The sequence below is a fragment of the Amyelois transitella genome, chromosome 16 (assembly GCF_032362555.1).
Source record: "Amyelois transitella isolate CPQ chromosome 16, ilAmyTran1.1, whole genome shotgun sequence".
NCBI classification, from domain to species: domain Eukaryota; kingdom Metazoa; phylum Arthropoda; class Insecta; order Lepidoptera; family Pyralidae; genus Amyelois; species Amyelois transitella.
The window spans coordinates 4,927,993-4,942,736 of record NC_083519.1 but is presented as its reverse complement, the minus strand read 5'-3'; the positions used below and the strand labels follow the sequence as shown (position 1 = coordinate 4,942,736).

The 14,744-nt window shown below is 35.1% G+C and overlaps 1 protein-coding gene across 1 annotated transcript in view; it reads right to left on the bottom strand.

Annotated features, from left to right (window-relative positions):
• The window catches only part of LOC106129579 (elongation factor-like GTPase 1), a 121,364-nt gene that overhangs the window by 33,715 nt on the left and 72,905 nt on the right, over positions 1 to 14,744 (bottom strand). The window lies entirely within an intron of this gene.

Here is a 14,744-nt window from a genome sequence, read left to right as displayed (position 1 = left end):
GCATTAGCGAGAAGAAACAGAGCTTATTGTTTTGACTATATGACAAAAATTATCTTAAACTCAAATTATTTAAGCACTCTTGTGTATTAAACCATTCTCGATGTTATTTTTAGTGAGTATATTTGTACTTTCAAAGTGCTTTGATGTAGCATTGTATATTTGAAACAAGAAATGATAGCGTTATGAACTGAACAGTGATCGGAAAGAAAACTGGCAACCGTATTGCTGAAAGATATAACGACATGATACCATATTAGGTACCACAGGTAAAGGTTTAATTTTTTTAAGACAGTTCGCTTGCCACCTAAATGATAAATGATAACACGTATGTTATTCGTTAAAAAAGTAGACCGATTAGAAAATAACGACTGCTTTTTCCGATCACTGATCAGTATTTGATCAAAACTTTATGTAACGGACCAACGAATCTAGGTAGTGTTTGTAACTATGTAAATACGAAAGCATGTTGATGGTTTAAAATGTACCAGTTCGGTGGTATGTCTTCCTTTTTGTTTTATATATAGTAGTCTAAGTTAAATTATTAAAAGAAAGTGAATAAATGTTTCGATATCATGTTTTTGGTTTATTATTTACTTAATGTAATGTAAAGAATATATGAATAAACATGCATGTGTGTATACCTATAAAAAATACAGAGATTTAGATCGCCCCAAAGTATGTACACACGTATACGTGTCGTGTAACAATTTCAAAATATACTTTTAGGAAAAAATACTTAAATATACAAATACTAATTTTTTCCTTATGTGTGACGTGACTGAGAATCGAACCCGTGACCTAACTTTACTCACTGAATCTAAGTGTTATTGAATAAAATAAAATAAATCGATAAATCATTAAGAACACTAGGAAATATTTATTCAATAATACTTTAAAACTTTCGCGTTGGATGATATTAATGTATGCAAGGGAATTATCGCGAACACACCGTTTTTTCCTGACGTGGTCACAGGATGACTGTCATCTACTATTCAACTAGAACTAACAGAAAATAAAAAGATGTCGCAATGAGTATTAGAGATTATATGTAAGTTACAGTGTGACAAATCTAAAGTTATGTTTTGCTTTTTTTATAAAAAATGTTCGTATGGTCGCAATACTCTGCTGAAGTTTTTGTTTTACGAGAACAATGACCATTGGTACTGGCGGATTAGGCGAGAGTCCTCTTCTGATAATCCTGGCGGCCAATAGTCATGTAACTGGAGACGCGGTAGACTGAACGCTGTCCCGTTTTATCTCATAATAAAACGAGAAACAGCGATAGCTTTTCGCGCGATAAAAACGGCGTCGCGCGTGCCATGTTACGGAGGCAGGTCCGCAATGAAACTATGAGGACCAAAATGGCTTGTTATAGTTTTTTATAGCATTAAGTCGATTGTTTTTTCTTTTTGAGATATATTTGTCACGGAAATCACACCTCTTAAATAAGGTAAATATTAGGACGAGCCAATGGAGCACCTTTGTATTTATACAGAGCAATTTCTTCTTTACTCCACAATGTTCCATATACAAGGGTTTTTACCCACCTTAAAGTGCATAATCAGTTGAAGTTTGTCACGTCTTTATCCCTTGCGGGATAGACAGTGCCAACAGTCTTGAAAAGACTGATAGGCCACCTTCAGCTATTTGGTTTCATGATATGTAGAATTGAGATTCAAATAGTGACAGGTTGCTAGCCCATGGCCTAAAAAAAGAATCCCAAGATTATAAGCCTATCCCTTTGTCGCCTTTTACTACATCCACGGAAAAGAGATGGAGTGGTCCTATTATTTTGTGTATTAGTGCCAGGAACTAAACGGCAACACATCTTATTAAATATTTCACCGAATGTTGGTAAATATGTATATCTATGTAGATTACATGGCATCGGCATATATTAAACTTGTGTATTACTTACTAAAGGTAACCCGTCAAAAACACAGCTACATATAAAAAAATAAATAAATATAATATCATCCATACATATAATAAAACTGTAACTCAACTTTGTCTGTACATTGAAGATATTTAAGAAAAAAAATTATAAGGGGTCTTTATAGGGTCAATAGAAGCCAAAACAATTTTTTTTAGAATTTTTGTCTGTCTGTCTGTCCGTCTGTCTGTCTGTATGTTTGTACGCGCATCACGCAAAATCTACCGAACGGATCTGAACGAAATTCGGCACAGATATAGTTAGTAACCTGGATTAGAATATAGGCTACTTTTTATCCTGAAATTCTATCCCAAGGGGATGAAATAGGGGGTGCAAGTTTGTATGGAACTTCGGCATTTTTGATTTGAATCGATATAAAAAGCTATAAATAATTATACATACATACATACATATGGTCACGTCTATATCCCTTGCGGGGTAGACAGAGCCAACAGTCTTAAAAAGGCTGAATGGCCACGTTCAGCTATTTGGCTTAATGATAGAATTGAGATTCAAATAGTGACAGGTTGCTAACCCAACGCCTAAAAAAGAATCCCAAGTTTGTAAGCCTATCCCTTAGTTGCCTTTTACGACATCCATGGAAAAGAGCTGGAGTGGTCCTATTCTTTTTTTGTGTTGGTGCCGGGAACCACACGGCACTATAAATAATTAATTCTTATATTTATTATGATGATGATGATTAAAAAAATAGCATTTTATTGATTTAATTCATTATGTTTATTGATGTAGTTCCCGTGGTTTAGGTATTTATTTTTTGACCACCCGATACGAGATGGCGCCTCATAAGAATTTAAGAAATAACACGATTGTAGCCGCCGGCAAAATTTTTAATTAATTAAGTTTTAATTAAGTAATTTTAGTTTCGCCAGTACTTACTGTTTCACCACATCTTTAAGAAGATTTTTTTTTTATGTATGAGAAGATTTTTTTATGTAGGTAGTTTGACGCACCCCGCATCGGCGACGGTTGCCATGTTCCTCAAGATTAGCAGGAATAACACACCTATAGTAACGTCAGTACTTACCGTTTCACCATTGATTTAGTTCCCGTGGTTTAGATATTTATTTTTTGACCACCCGATACGAGATGGCGCCACATGAGAATTTAAGAAATAACGCGATTGTAGCCGCTGGCAAATTTTTTAATTAATTAATAACAGGGAATTGCATTATGGGTACCACTGTATTATTTTGTGGTGATTTCCGCCAGACTCTACCCGTAATAAGCCGAGGTACTAGAGCTGATGATGTAAGCGCATGTCTCAAACGATCCATACTCTGGCCTCAGGTTAGGAAATTAAGTCTAACACGTAATACGTTAGGTGGTAACCCTCGAGCGCAAGAATTCTCAAATGTGTTATTAAAAATCGGTAATGGTACGTTGCCTGAATCGAATGGATTGGTGACTCTGCCAGAGAACCTCTGTCAAGTAGTCACTTCGGTGGAGGAACTTATCCATTTCGTTTATGGAGACCTATCTCAAATAATTCATCACGAGGATTCTTGGATATGCGAGCGAGCAATCCTAACACCCAAAAATGAGCAACCAGCTGCTAATATTTAAGTATTTTGGAAAAAAAATTATATACCAATCCATAAATACAGTTTTAGATAGTACCGATGCTACAACTTATCCGGTAGAGTTCCTTTAATTCACTTTCGGCATCTGGACTGCCCGCGCATACAATTGCACTAAAAGTAGGCATTCGAATTATGTTGCTACGCAACTTAACGCCGCTGAAACGTTGTAATGGGACTCGCCTTAAAGTGGTGTCGCTTTATAACAATATTATAGAAGCTAGAATTCTTACTGGTTGTGCAGCTGGTGAAATTGTTTTTATACCACGCATTCCCCTCATTCCCAACAACTTTCCATTTCAATTTAAGCGTGTACAGTTTCCAGTGGCTATATGTTTCCCGATGACAATTAACAAATCGCAAGGTCAAACGCTTGGAGCAGCCGGAGTCGACCTCAGGACGAATTGCTTCTCACACGGACAGCTACGTCGCTTGCTGGCGGGTCACCAGCTATGACAGTTTATCTATATTATATTATGGGCAAGACAGCAAATGTTGTATACAAAGAGATACTTTTACTTTCCATTATTATAATTTCCTTTTTTTTGTCTTTAGAATTTATTCGTTTTTTAACAGCTGCGCTCCCGGGACTTTGCTTTTGTAGGAAAAATAAACTATGTTCTATTCCAGGCATCATTCTTCCCGTGTACGTAAGTTTTATCAAAATCCATCCAGTAGAATTTGCGTGATTGAATAGCATCCTCAAACATGCACTCACGGAGGTACATCTATTTTTTTTTTGCATAATATTTGTTTATGTCAATGCAAGGCTCTTATTCTAACCAATCTTTTTATGGAAGCGAAATGAACGCAGGCGAAGCCGCGGGCAAATGCTAGTGGCTATATAAAATAATGCGAAATCGCGATCCCGGACAGACTTAAATTCGATTTCAATGGTATGAAGTCAAAACTGGGTTCCATACAATAAATGTTACAGTTACAATACCACGACTTTCAAAATTAAACTGTGAATGTACTAGTGATTTCAATATCTCGTGATTATCGTTCCCTATTGGAATGTTTCGTATCACTATGGAACAAAGAGAAATAACACTTATATTTTCAATAAACAGGACACATTTTTCAAAAATACTTAATCGATGTTGGACTTTTCATATTTGTCATGTTTATGGGAATTACGAAGATTGTAGGAAGTATAAGCAATGAGAAAATGGACTGAATGAGAGCAACTGAAATTCCTTACGCTCAAATATCATACAACTATGTTCTTGGCTATATTTTATCCCACTTTTTACGTGGGATTTACATAGTTAGTTAATTTTATTGAAAGTGTTAAAGAGGATAAGGGATTAACATAAAAACTCTGTTTAGGGTAAAACGCCACATCTCAAAATTCTAATTTTGTATGTTAACCATGCGAATTTAGCAATCAATGGTACCTGCTAATATCGATAAGTTTAATGAAACGAAACACAATGTCCAATCCTAAAGAGCGTCAATGGTCGAATTGGTAAGGTGCCCGGTTAAAATACGTGTGGCGCAAAAAGGCGCAGGTTCGAATCCCACCTCAGTCATGTACCAATGACTATTTTTAAAGTTATGCACATAACTTTAAACTTCATGTAATAACCTGACTTACCCAATCCAGGATACCCCAAGCACCACTCGAGGGCGGTGAGGATGCAACTGGGACTTAAGCCAGGAGGAGGAAGACACAATGTCCAATCAATGAAATAGTAGGTACCTACCTACAGATAAATTTCTCAGTAATTTTTAATTGTAGACACAAAAAGCCACTAGACTACTCACTAAAAAGCTTTTGTTACATCTTCAAATACACATTTACACCTCTTAAACGCTCATTTGTTATTTTCAAGAAAACGTTTTGTAGTAAAACGTTTTACCTGATTGATGAGTTGTAAGATGTGTTTCTATTCTGCGAATGTGAAATTTCGCCTAAAGGGTTAGAAAGATCCATCAGTTGGTGTTGAACCTAACTGCATTTGAACGAAGCCACAGGCGACTGATGTTCATTAAGGTTGCTGTGTGGGGTTTCAGGAGTGCTAAGATAGTTTCAAAAGGTAGGTATGAGGTAAGGTATAAAAATATTTAATTACTTTAATGATTTTGTAAAGCACATCTCAAGCCATGACACAGATTAGTTTGGTATTCGATATTTAAAGGCGAATTTTAAGAATAGTTTCCACAAAATAGTCTTAAATGAAAGTATCATATTAAATCATGGTCATGTTCGTGGGCGTAATAATATTCTCAAAAAAGCGATTTCTCTTTTTAAAGGAACAGGATTGCACGTCTCGATGTATAGTGCTGGAGGGTGCCACAGAAAACACGCAAATAGATTTTTATATTCAAAGTCGTGGACTTGATCTACTGCATCGTTTTTTACGCAACTGTCACAATACATTAAACTTTAGAATAAGCCCACATTACCTGTGATATATTCTGATATACTTATTCATAAATCATTTGATAAATTGTAAATCAGTTCATTAAACCGAACAAAATCGAACAGAATCCCTAATTTATCACATCGAATACAATTCTCCTTAAATCACTGGTGCATTGAATTTCTTCTGATCCAATGCTTATTACACGATGGAATTGAATGGTATACAACCTGTTTGTTGGCTGGTAGCATCCTTTGCGGCTCGTGGTCGGAAGTCATTACCCAGACCACCCGTGTACTTTGTCCCGCCGCCTGGGGCTAGGAAATTGACAACAGTCAATTCAGGAAATGTTATTATGGTGTTGGATTGATGCTCTTACGGGGCTGGATTGTTTTATTGAGACGTTTGTAATGATACTAGTCTCATGAAGTTATATCATTTTATAATATGTCACGTTTCAATGTCATCTCAGATTTAACTGTAGTTTTGATAACAGTGTAACAATTTATTTTTGTATTAGAGAAATGACCGATGTCATTGACTAGATGCGATAGATAAGCAACTTGACACTTGCTCTCTTTCATAGCGTATTTTTAACCAATATGTATGTGTCATGAAATATAACAGACTTTACAATCACCTGCCGTAAACTCTGACAAATCTTGAAATCAAATCGTTTAGGAAATACATCAACTTATCAATATTTTCGAATGCGTATGAGCAATGCGTAACACATGTTGATTTCTTCAATAATCTCGATAAGTTTGCCCTTGTATGAATGAGAAAAAACGCATTCTTAATATAAGATCATCACTTGTATAATTAGTCAAATTACAACGTCTGTATCATGTAGTAATGACAGCCAATTCATTGTATGAATGCCAAATCGTAAATTACGATTGAGCCGTTATGTTCCGCATAAAACTATAATTGCATGCATAGGACATAATAAATTAACTGTTTTATGAATCGCTTTTCTCAATTAACCTCAGTACCAAAGATAATGAAGTTATCATTATTTTAGCTTAATGTTAGGCGTTTATCGTTTCGTATAATAGCAAACGTTTGAGGTTAATATTAAGTGATCCCCTTGGCATCTGCTAGTGCAGTAGATGTAGGGAGATGTGTGACATCAGAAAATGAAGAACACAGACAGAAGTTCATATTTGTCAAGCAACTTACAAACGCCGCATTTAATTAACTACGTGTACTAAGTACCTATATAAAAAATAAAGAAACGTCAAAATTTATTTATTTGCCAAAATTGGTAAATTTCATACAGTCATTTTATTGGCACTTTAGACACGTGTTATGAATGTCAATACACCAAAGCTATTAGTAAGTTCTTAACAAAATATGAAAGTGAACAAAAAAAAAACTACAAAGCGTTGGAAAGTGTTTCGTAAATTGCTATGCTGGCGTTACTTATATAATAGCAAACGTTTGAGGTTAATATTAAGTGATCCCCTTGGCATCTGCTAGTGCAGTAGATGTAGGGAGATGTGTGACATCAGAAAATGAAGAACACAGACAGAAGTTCATATTTGTCAAGCAACTTACAAACGCCGCATTTAATTAACTACGAAAACTACTGAGCGACTAAGATACGAGCTGGAACACTCGTCAACATCCTCTTTGCGTTTGTCCCAAGAGCTAGAAAGGCCGAGAGTCTCCCTTTAAGCCAAAATTAAAAACAAATATCAAGCCAATTCCGTTTAACATTCACTACCTATTTTAGCAAACACAACTTATAGTAGTTACCTTAAACCTACAGGTTTCCTTCATTTTTTTTCGTAATATTACAATAAAATTTAAGCCGGAGCATCCTTGTCATTCATTCATTCAACATCCCAACATCCTGATCTATTTTAATATAAACTTCGTCTAAAGAAAGCGACGCCATTTATGGTGTCAAAGAAAACCTAACTACGCAATGCAAATGTCTATCTGTTCCATGACCATAACACCGGTATAATGATAATCGAATAAGATTAACCGACTCGTCGCAAATGGCATGCAGCAAGAAAGTAAACTCATACTTGTTCGAAACATCATTTATCATTCTGACACTACTCTGAAGATGTTATTAAGTTTTTTTCTACATACGATTGTAATGACAGGCGTCGCATGTTGCATCTGCTTTCCTGCATATGGTGATGTTGGCACCATGTAAATTGTCACAGGAAGTAGACATGCGCAGCCTAGGATTAGATATGCAAGGTGTTACAGACCTATATACACATAGAAGAAAAAAACAGACTGATTGAAGTTGGCAGAGGTGTAGATATAAAGATATAACTAGAGGCCGCCCGCGACTTCGTCTGGGTATGTATATGTTTACAATTAGGAATCAATCCCGCGGGAACTCCGGGATAAAAAGGTACCTATGTGTTATTCTGGGTCTTCAGCTACTTACATACCAAATTTCATCGTAATCGGTTCAGTTGTATTTGCGTGAAAGAGTAACAAACACCCATATATATGTACATACTCACAAACTTTCGCTTTTATAATATTAGTAGGAAGTAGGATGATTGGATTCACTCGTAGAAGTGAAGCATTTGTAAAGGTATAAATGTTCGTTAGTATTTAAAAAAAAAATAAGTTAGCGCCATGTTATGTTTGTTTGTGATACGCATGTTATTTAAAAAGTTAATTGAAGAACATTAAAATAGCTTGTTTACTGAAAAATCGCCCGGAAAAGAAAATAAAAGCGCCTAACGGCACATAAAAATGCAACGAAATTTGGCGTCAGAACAGTTATTTAGGCTGTACCATAAGCTGGAAATCTCCCACGGGCATTCCTCCTCTCACACCGTAGCAATCACGTCCGCGTTCCACTACGTTAATTATGGGTGGCGTTCAATCAATTTTCACTGGCTACAGCGTCAACCGACCGACGGTTGCGAATGCAAATTTGGTATTTTATGCGTCGCGGTTTAAGGAGGGGAAGAGAGCGATTAACAGAGCGGATAAAGTTTGTTTACTAAAATTCAGTTTTGTTATGTAAGAGAGTTAATTAAATGATTAGACTTTTAAGTACCTATATAAAAAATAAAGAAACGTCAAAATTTATTTATTTGCCAAAATTGGTAAATTTCATACAGTCATTTTATTGGCACTTTAGACACGTGTTATGAATGTCAATACACCAAAGCTATTAGTAAGTTCTTAACAAAATATGAAAGTGAACAAAAAAAAACTACAAAGCGTTGGAAAGTGTTTCGTAAATTGCTATGCTGGCGTTACTTATATGACGATTATTCCTCGATCATTTCTTATATATACTTGGAGTGGGTATATGTATGCGTATTGTCAACGTACTATAACATATAAAATCATTAAGTAATCAAAGACTGGCGAGGTCTTTATAATGACGAATCAAATGACGAGTAAAAGTGTTAGCAATGTGTTCACACCATTATCAAAAATTAAGATTATTACGGATGAGTAACTTGAGTATTGAATACAACCACTACAAGTCGTACTTAAATTTTGTATAAGGCGACTTGAAATTACGAATTCCAATAAAATGTAGTATGTAAAAAAATGCTTAGGATGTGGTCGAACGGAGAGGTTAATGCTCTATGTATCTATTCCCAAGACATACATATAATCACGTCTGTATCCTTTTCGGGGTAGACAGAGCCAACAGTCGTGAAAAGAATGATAAAATTGAGATTCAATTCAATGCAATTAAATTGCTGCAGAGCAGTTTGTTACCGCTTCTTCTGCACTGACGCCTTGGAAGTGGCAGTAAACTTAGTTTTTAAGTAATTTATTTGACGTCAACCAATGTTGTTAAACCATACTTTTTGACAATTATTAAGCGATATATAGTATCCTATAGTAATGAATAAAAATTTTGAATTTTGAATTTTTTGAATTCATATAATGAGAGGTTGGAAAGTTACAACAACTATATAAATAACGAAGACGACATCAAACTCGATTTGGAGACTATTTACATAGAAGTTATTCTTCTGTTCTATCATTGTTTTGTGCCATTATTTTCCTGTCGGGGCTAGCATCATTAAACTCAATTCTTTACCCCGTGATTCTATTGATTACAATCATAAGTGTGTATTACATCCACGAGGAAGGACCTAGTTTCCACGAAGCTATCAGGGAAGTAGCGGAAAATCTTATTTTATTCTTTCACTAGCGACCGGCCCGGCTTCGCACGGGTAGCATTTAAGTAAACATATAAACCTCCTCTTGAATCGGTTTATCTATTAAAAAAGAATGGATCTAAATCCGTTGTGTAATTATAAAGATCTTAGCATACATACATACAGATATAGGGACAGACGCGCTTTGCATTATAAATACTATGTAGTGATGTAGTGAAATCAAAACATCGGCACTCAACTTTGTTTACTAACTGCTGTCATAGAACCGACACCGTTAGATCGTTATTAATTTGTTTTATATTTCTTGAGGTGATTGTATGTCTGTAATATCTTTATTGCACAGACATTTAAACAGTTACAGGAATACTGTATAATTTTACGTAAAAATACTGTTTGTTACAGTAGCATATCTTAAATACTAGCTAGCTTTTATAACACGGAATTATTTGTGGCATTGAGTAGCTATGAGGTTTTATACACCGGGCTCTTCTCCAGAGAAGTGAGGATGCAACCAAGACTAGGCCAAGATGAAGAGTAACTATGAGATAAAGTTAATAGCTGCAAATATTATTAAAGAGTTTTTAGCCATAATGATTTAAATAGTTAAGTTTAAAGTAATTTTTTGTATCAAATTCTAAATCGACAAAAAGGGTAAACTAAGTCGAACTTTTAAAGGACAATACCAAATCTATCTTGCCTGTGGGTACAACATGTAAAAATCACCAAAAACACCAGTTTAGTCTTTTTATTTTATTAAACAAACTGTCATGATTATATAAACTATTTGCATTCCACTACAATTTCTATTGCGAATAAGAAAAATCCATCAGAATGGAAATGAGAGTTACAACATAAAAACCTTCGAGACCTTCAACCCAACTGTACTTTAGTTTTTCCACGAGTTTTTTTTTGTTTCACTGTTACTACGATAAAAGTTACTAGTGAGAAGAAAAGCATCAAAATTGTTGAATATTCGTAACAGACTGACCCATTTACTGCTTTTACATACCACGTCTCTTTCCGAGAGTTGAGTGGCTTCTAAAACATGAAAGCTCGTCGGTTTAGGTTTAGTTTTTTGACTGACCCAATTGTATACCTACATCACGAAATAGACATTTCTGTATGATGTGGTTTTCACAATAATCTTCGTTATTTATTTATTTTTCGTTTGAAGTTTTAGTGAAGTAATTCTTCTTCGCTACGTTATCCCGTTCAAGTTGGGCACAGTATGCAAGTATCTTTCAATTTTCGTCATCTCATTCTCGACACCGCCTTTCTACTAAGCCGAAAAATTATGTATATCCATAAGTAAATCTACCTTTATTTACCTTTTTGTAAATAAAAGAAAACATAAAATCTACAGCACTATTATCGCCTCAATCGATCACCACGGCACAAATATGCAACATTATCTCAAGCTAAGCTCTATAATTCCACTTGCTCAGTATTTACTGCCTCGTATTATCTCCAGTACAAAATCCTCCATCATATAAATACCATGTCGTGGTCAGACGATCCCGGTCCGTGTAGGAAGGGGAACCGGGAGTTTTTACAACAATAACAATTCTCCCGGTAGCAATTTATTTTGATATATCGGGTTGCTGGGAATGTTAGAAGAACAGAGCTCTGTAATAAATCGAGTTTGTTTTTCCGATCTATTATTAGAAAATATATTATTGAACTATAAGTAATTTGTCCTTATAGTATTTTCAAGATTCTATCTATCCCGCAAGGGATATGGACGTGATGTATGTATGTGTTTTGTCCGCGTATATACAAATAAAAATTAAGCCTTTTTAAGTTACGATTGAAGAAAGCAGCATTTATTTACTGATTTGATTTATTGATAAAACTTTGCGGAAGTCAAATACACAACTTTCCCTTTTACTTTTTAAGGGACTCTACTGGCGTGATTTAGTAGTTATAGAATCATATTAATAACTTAAAACAAATCTACGTGCAATTTAAATACGTCCGTTTATTTAGTGAAGGGAATTTAAATTGGATTGAACATTTGTGGCGATTCATGTTATTGTGTTTGTGTTTGTTACATCTTTATTGAACACTAGCTTTCCGCCCGCGGCTTCGCCCACGTGTAATTCGGTTATATATAGCGTTTTTTAATGATCTCGACAGTACAGACAGTTGAAGTATAGTAGTTAGGAGTTGAAAGAAAATTCTTACGAAGTTATACGTACATGTGAGGCTATTAGGTTGACCTGATAATAAAAAGTAAATCTCATTAACGTTAAGAATTTAGGTGAAAATGGATGCGGACAAATTTCGTAGCTGTTTGTATGGGTAGTGTTAACACAAAATAGGGATTTAAAGGCGTGATGTTATTAATGTTATGCATGTATGTACATAATTATGTATGTTATTATGTATGTTAAAGAGACGACTGAAAGTTGTCATACAAAGTCTTTTTTTTAAGGATGGGAAATCATCAAATGACCTCTCCCGCTCTGGGTGGAACGGAAGGGAGTGTCAGACTTTTACTGACTAAAACCCACCTCGTTCCTTCAGTTCCTTTGCGTTCCGGGGCCACGGTATCTCGTTAGAACTTTCCCGCAGCCCCGGCTCAGTTTATCCCGTTTCCCCCCCTTGGGGGTTGACATTTCAAAAATCCCTTCTTAGTGCTCACTTATGTTACTAAAGGAACCTCTGTTCAAAATCTCAGACTCCTATACCGAGCGGTTTCGGCTGTGCGTTAATAAATCAGTCACCCAATCGCACCCCCTAAATCACGATTGGAGGGTAGTTTGAAAAAACTTATAATGTCAAACATATTTACTTGCCTATGTACGTGTTCATGCCAAGTTTCAAGTTTATAAACCCAAGGAATAAGATTTTTCATAGAAACGTTTTTACCCCTTTTCCCCCCCTTGGGGGTTGAATTTCCAAAAATCCTTTCTTAGTGCTCCCCTACATATCCCAAGGAACCTACATTCCAAATTTCAGCTGTCTACGACCAGTAGTTTCGACTGTGCGTTGTCTGTCAGTCAGTCACTCAGTAACGGAAGAGTTTTATATATATAGATAGATAGATGAGTTATCCATGCATTTTTCCTTATATAACGAGAGTGTTGTGATATGACCATAGAACCATAATGCTTGCTAACACCATATATGGGAGGTGACAATCGCTGACCTGATAGGCCACTTCGGAAAAAGTTGTGAAGGCGTAACTTTCAAACATATAAGTTATTCGCATAATTCCGTTTTGCACAATCTGGAGCACAATGTCATACATCCTTTCTCCGGGATCCATAAACAGTATTTTGGCCTTTATTGCCGGTAACAATAAAATCATTATGGTACCGTTTGGGCGTCGAGTCGTGAGTAATATATATTTTATATACTAAATATGGCACTTAAACTTTTACCATCGATTTTGTCAAACGAATCGTGAACGTATTACCATTATTTCTTTGCTTTCTATACAGCAAATAATGCTTTTTCGAATTTAAAAGCGGCTAAATATATTCGCCATTAGTTCTACCCACTGACACAGAAATGTGTTCTGTTGGTTGAATGAAGATAATTGATTGAGCCCGAAGACTAAATTAAAGTTTGTAACAGATGTGGAACTGCATACTTGTAAAGCATACATTTGAATAATGAAATATTCAGGAAGATATCAATACTTTTGAGCGGACTTAAAAAATATTTTTTATTTATATATATATATGTACATCAAGGGAAAAAATAAGAATATACCTAAGAATTAACATAATTATTTAGCCCGATAGATCAATGATTTAGGGCTTTTTTGTTAGGTATCTATCGTTTATAAGGCACAATATAAAATAAAGATGATACTAAAGTGCCGTTTGACTCCTGGCACTTCACTTCTGATCTCCTGAAAGGGTGCGAAGGTCAGTTGGGATTGGCTTCGTAATTGACTGACTCAATATAGGATTCTGGTCAAAGGCCCGAGCTGCGCTCCAAATCGGTACAAATACCAAAGAGATGTTTCTGCACTGTAAATAATTTATTAGCATAGAGCAAAAATCTCACCTAATGGTCAGCGGGCCTGACCCAGCTTTCAATCTGATTGTCTTTTAAATCGCCCGCTAATTTTCCACTTTGTGAGCATTGATTGAAAAAGGTTCATTCAATTACTTGTTATTTTATCAGGTTAAAAGATGATCTATTTTAATCTATTCGATATGCGTTTACATTTTTAAGAAATTTTATTTAGATACGGCTGACTCTCTTATTTTTAGTCTCTCGATATTTTTTTTATTTATAGGAATTTTCAGAAAGTTGATCTATTAAAGTTTTTTGGGGAAACGACATTCTTGCGACCTAGTAATGTAATATATATACTTGTGAAGAATGACGATTTTTAGCTGGGAATTTATTGAGTCCCGTAAACATATGGAAAAATCGGATCAGCTTGTAGTTTCGTCATGCCCGTATGAAACAGCCATTTTATTTGGAGACTAAGTATACGTAGTACGTATAGTTGCAAACTACTAGTAGTAGTAATTCATGGGTATTTGCAAATAATATAAGTATTTGCATACCATATATTTATTGTACTACTTATAGTCAATTCTAATTAAATGCGAAAGTAAGTTTGTTAATTATCTCTTCACAGTTCTCTACTAAACCGATCATGATAATGATCTTGAAAATTTGTCGCTATTCGAAAAAAACGAGAACTCAAGATAATTTTTAAAACATTGAAAAAGAAAACTATTCT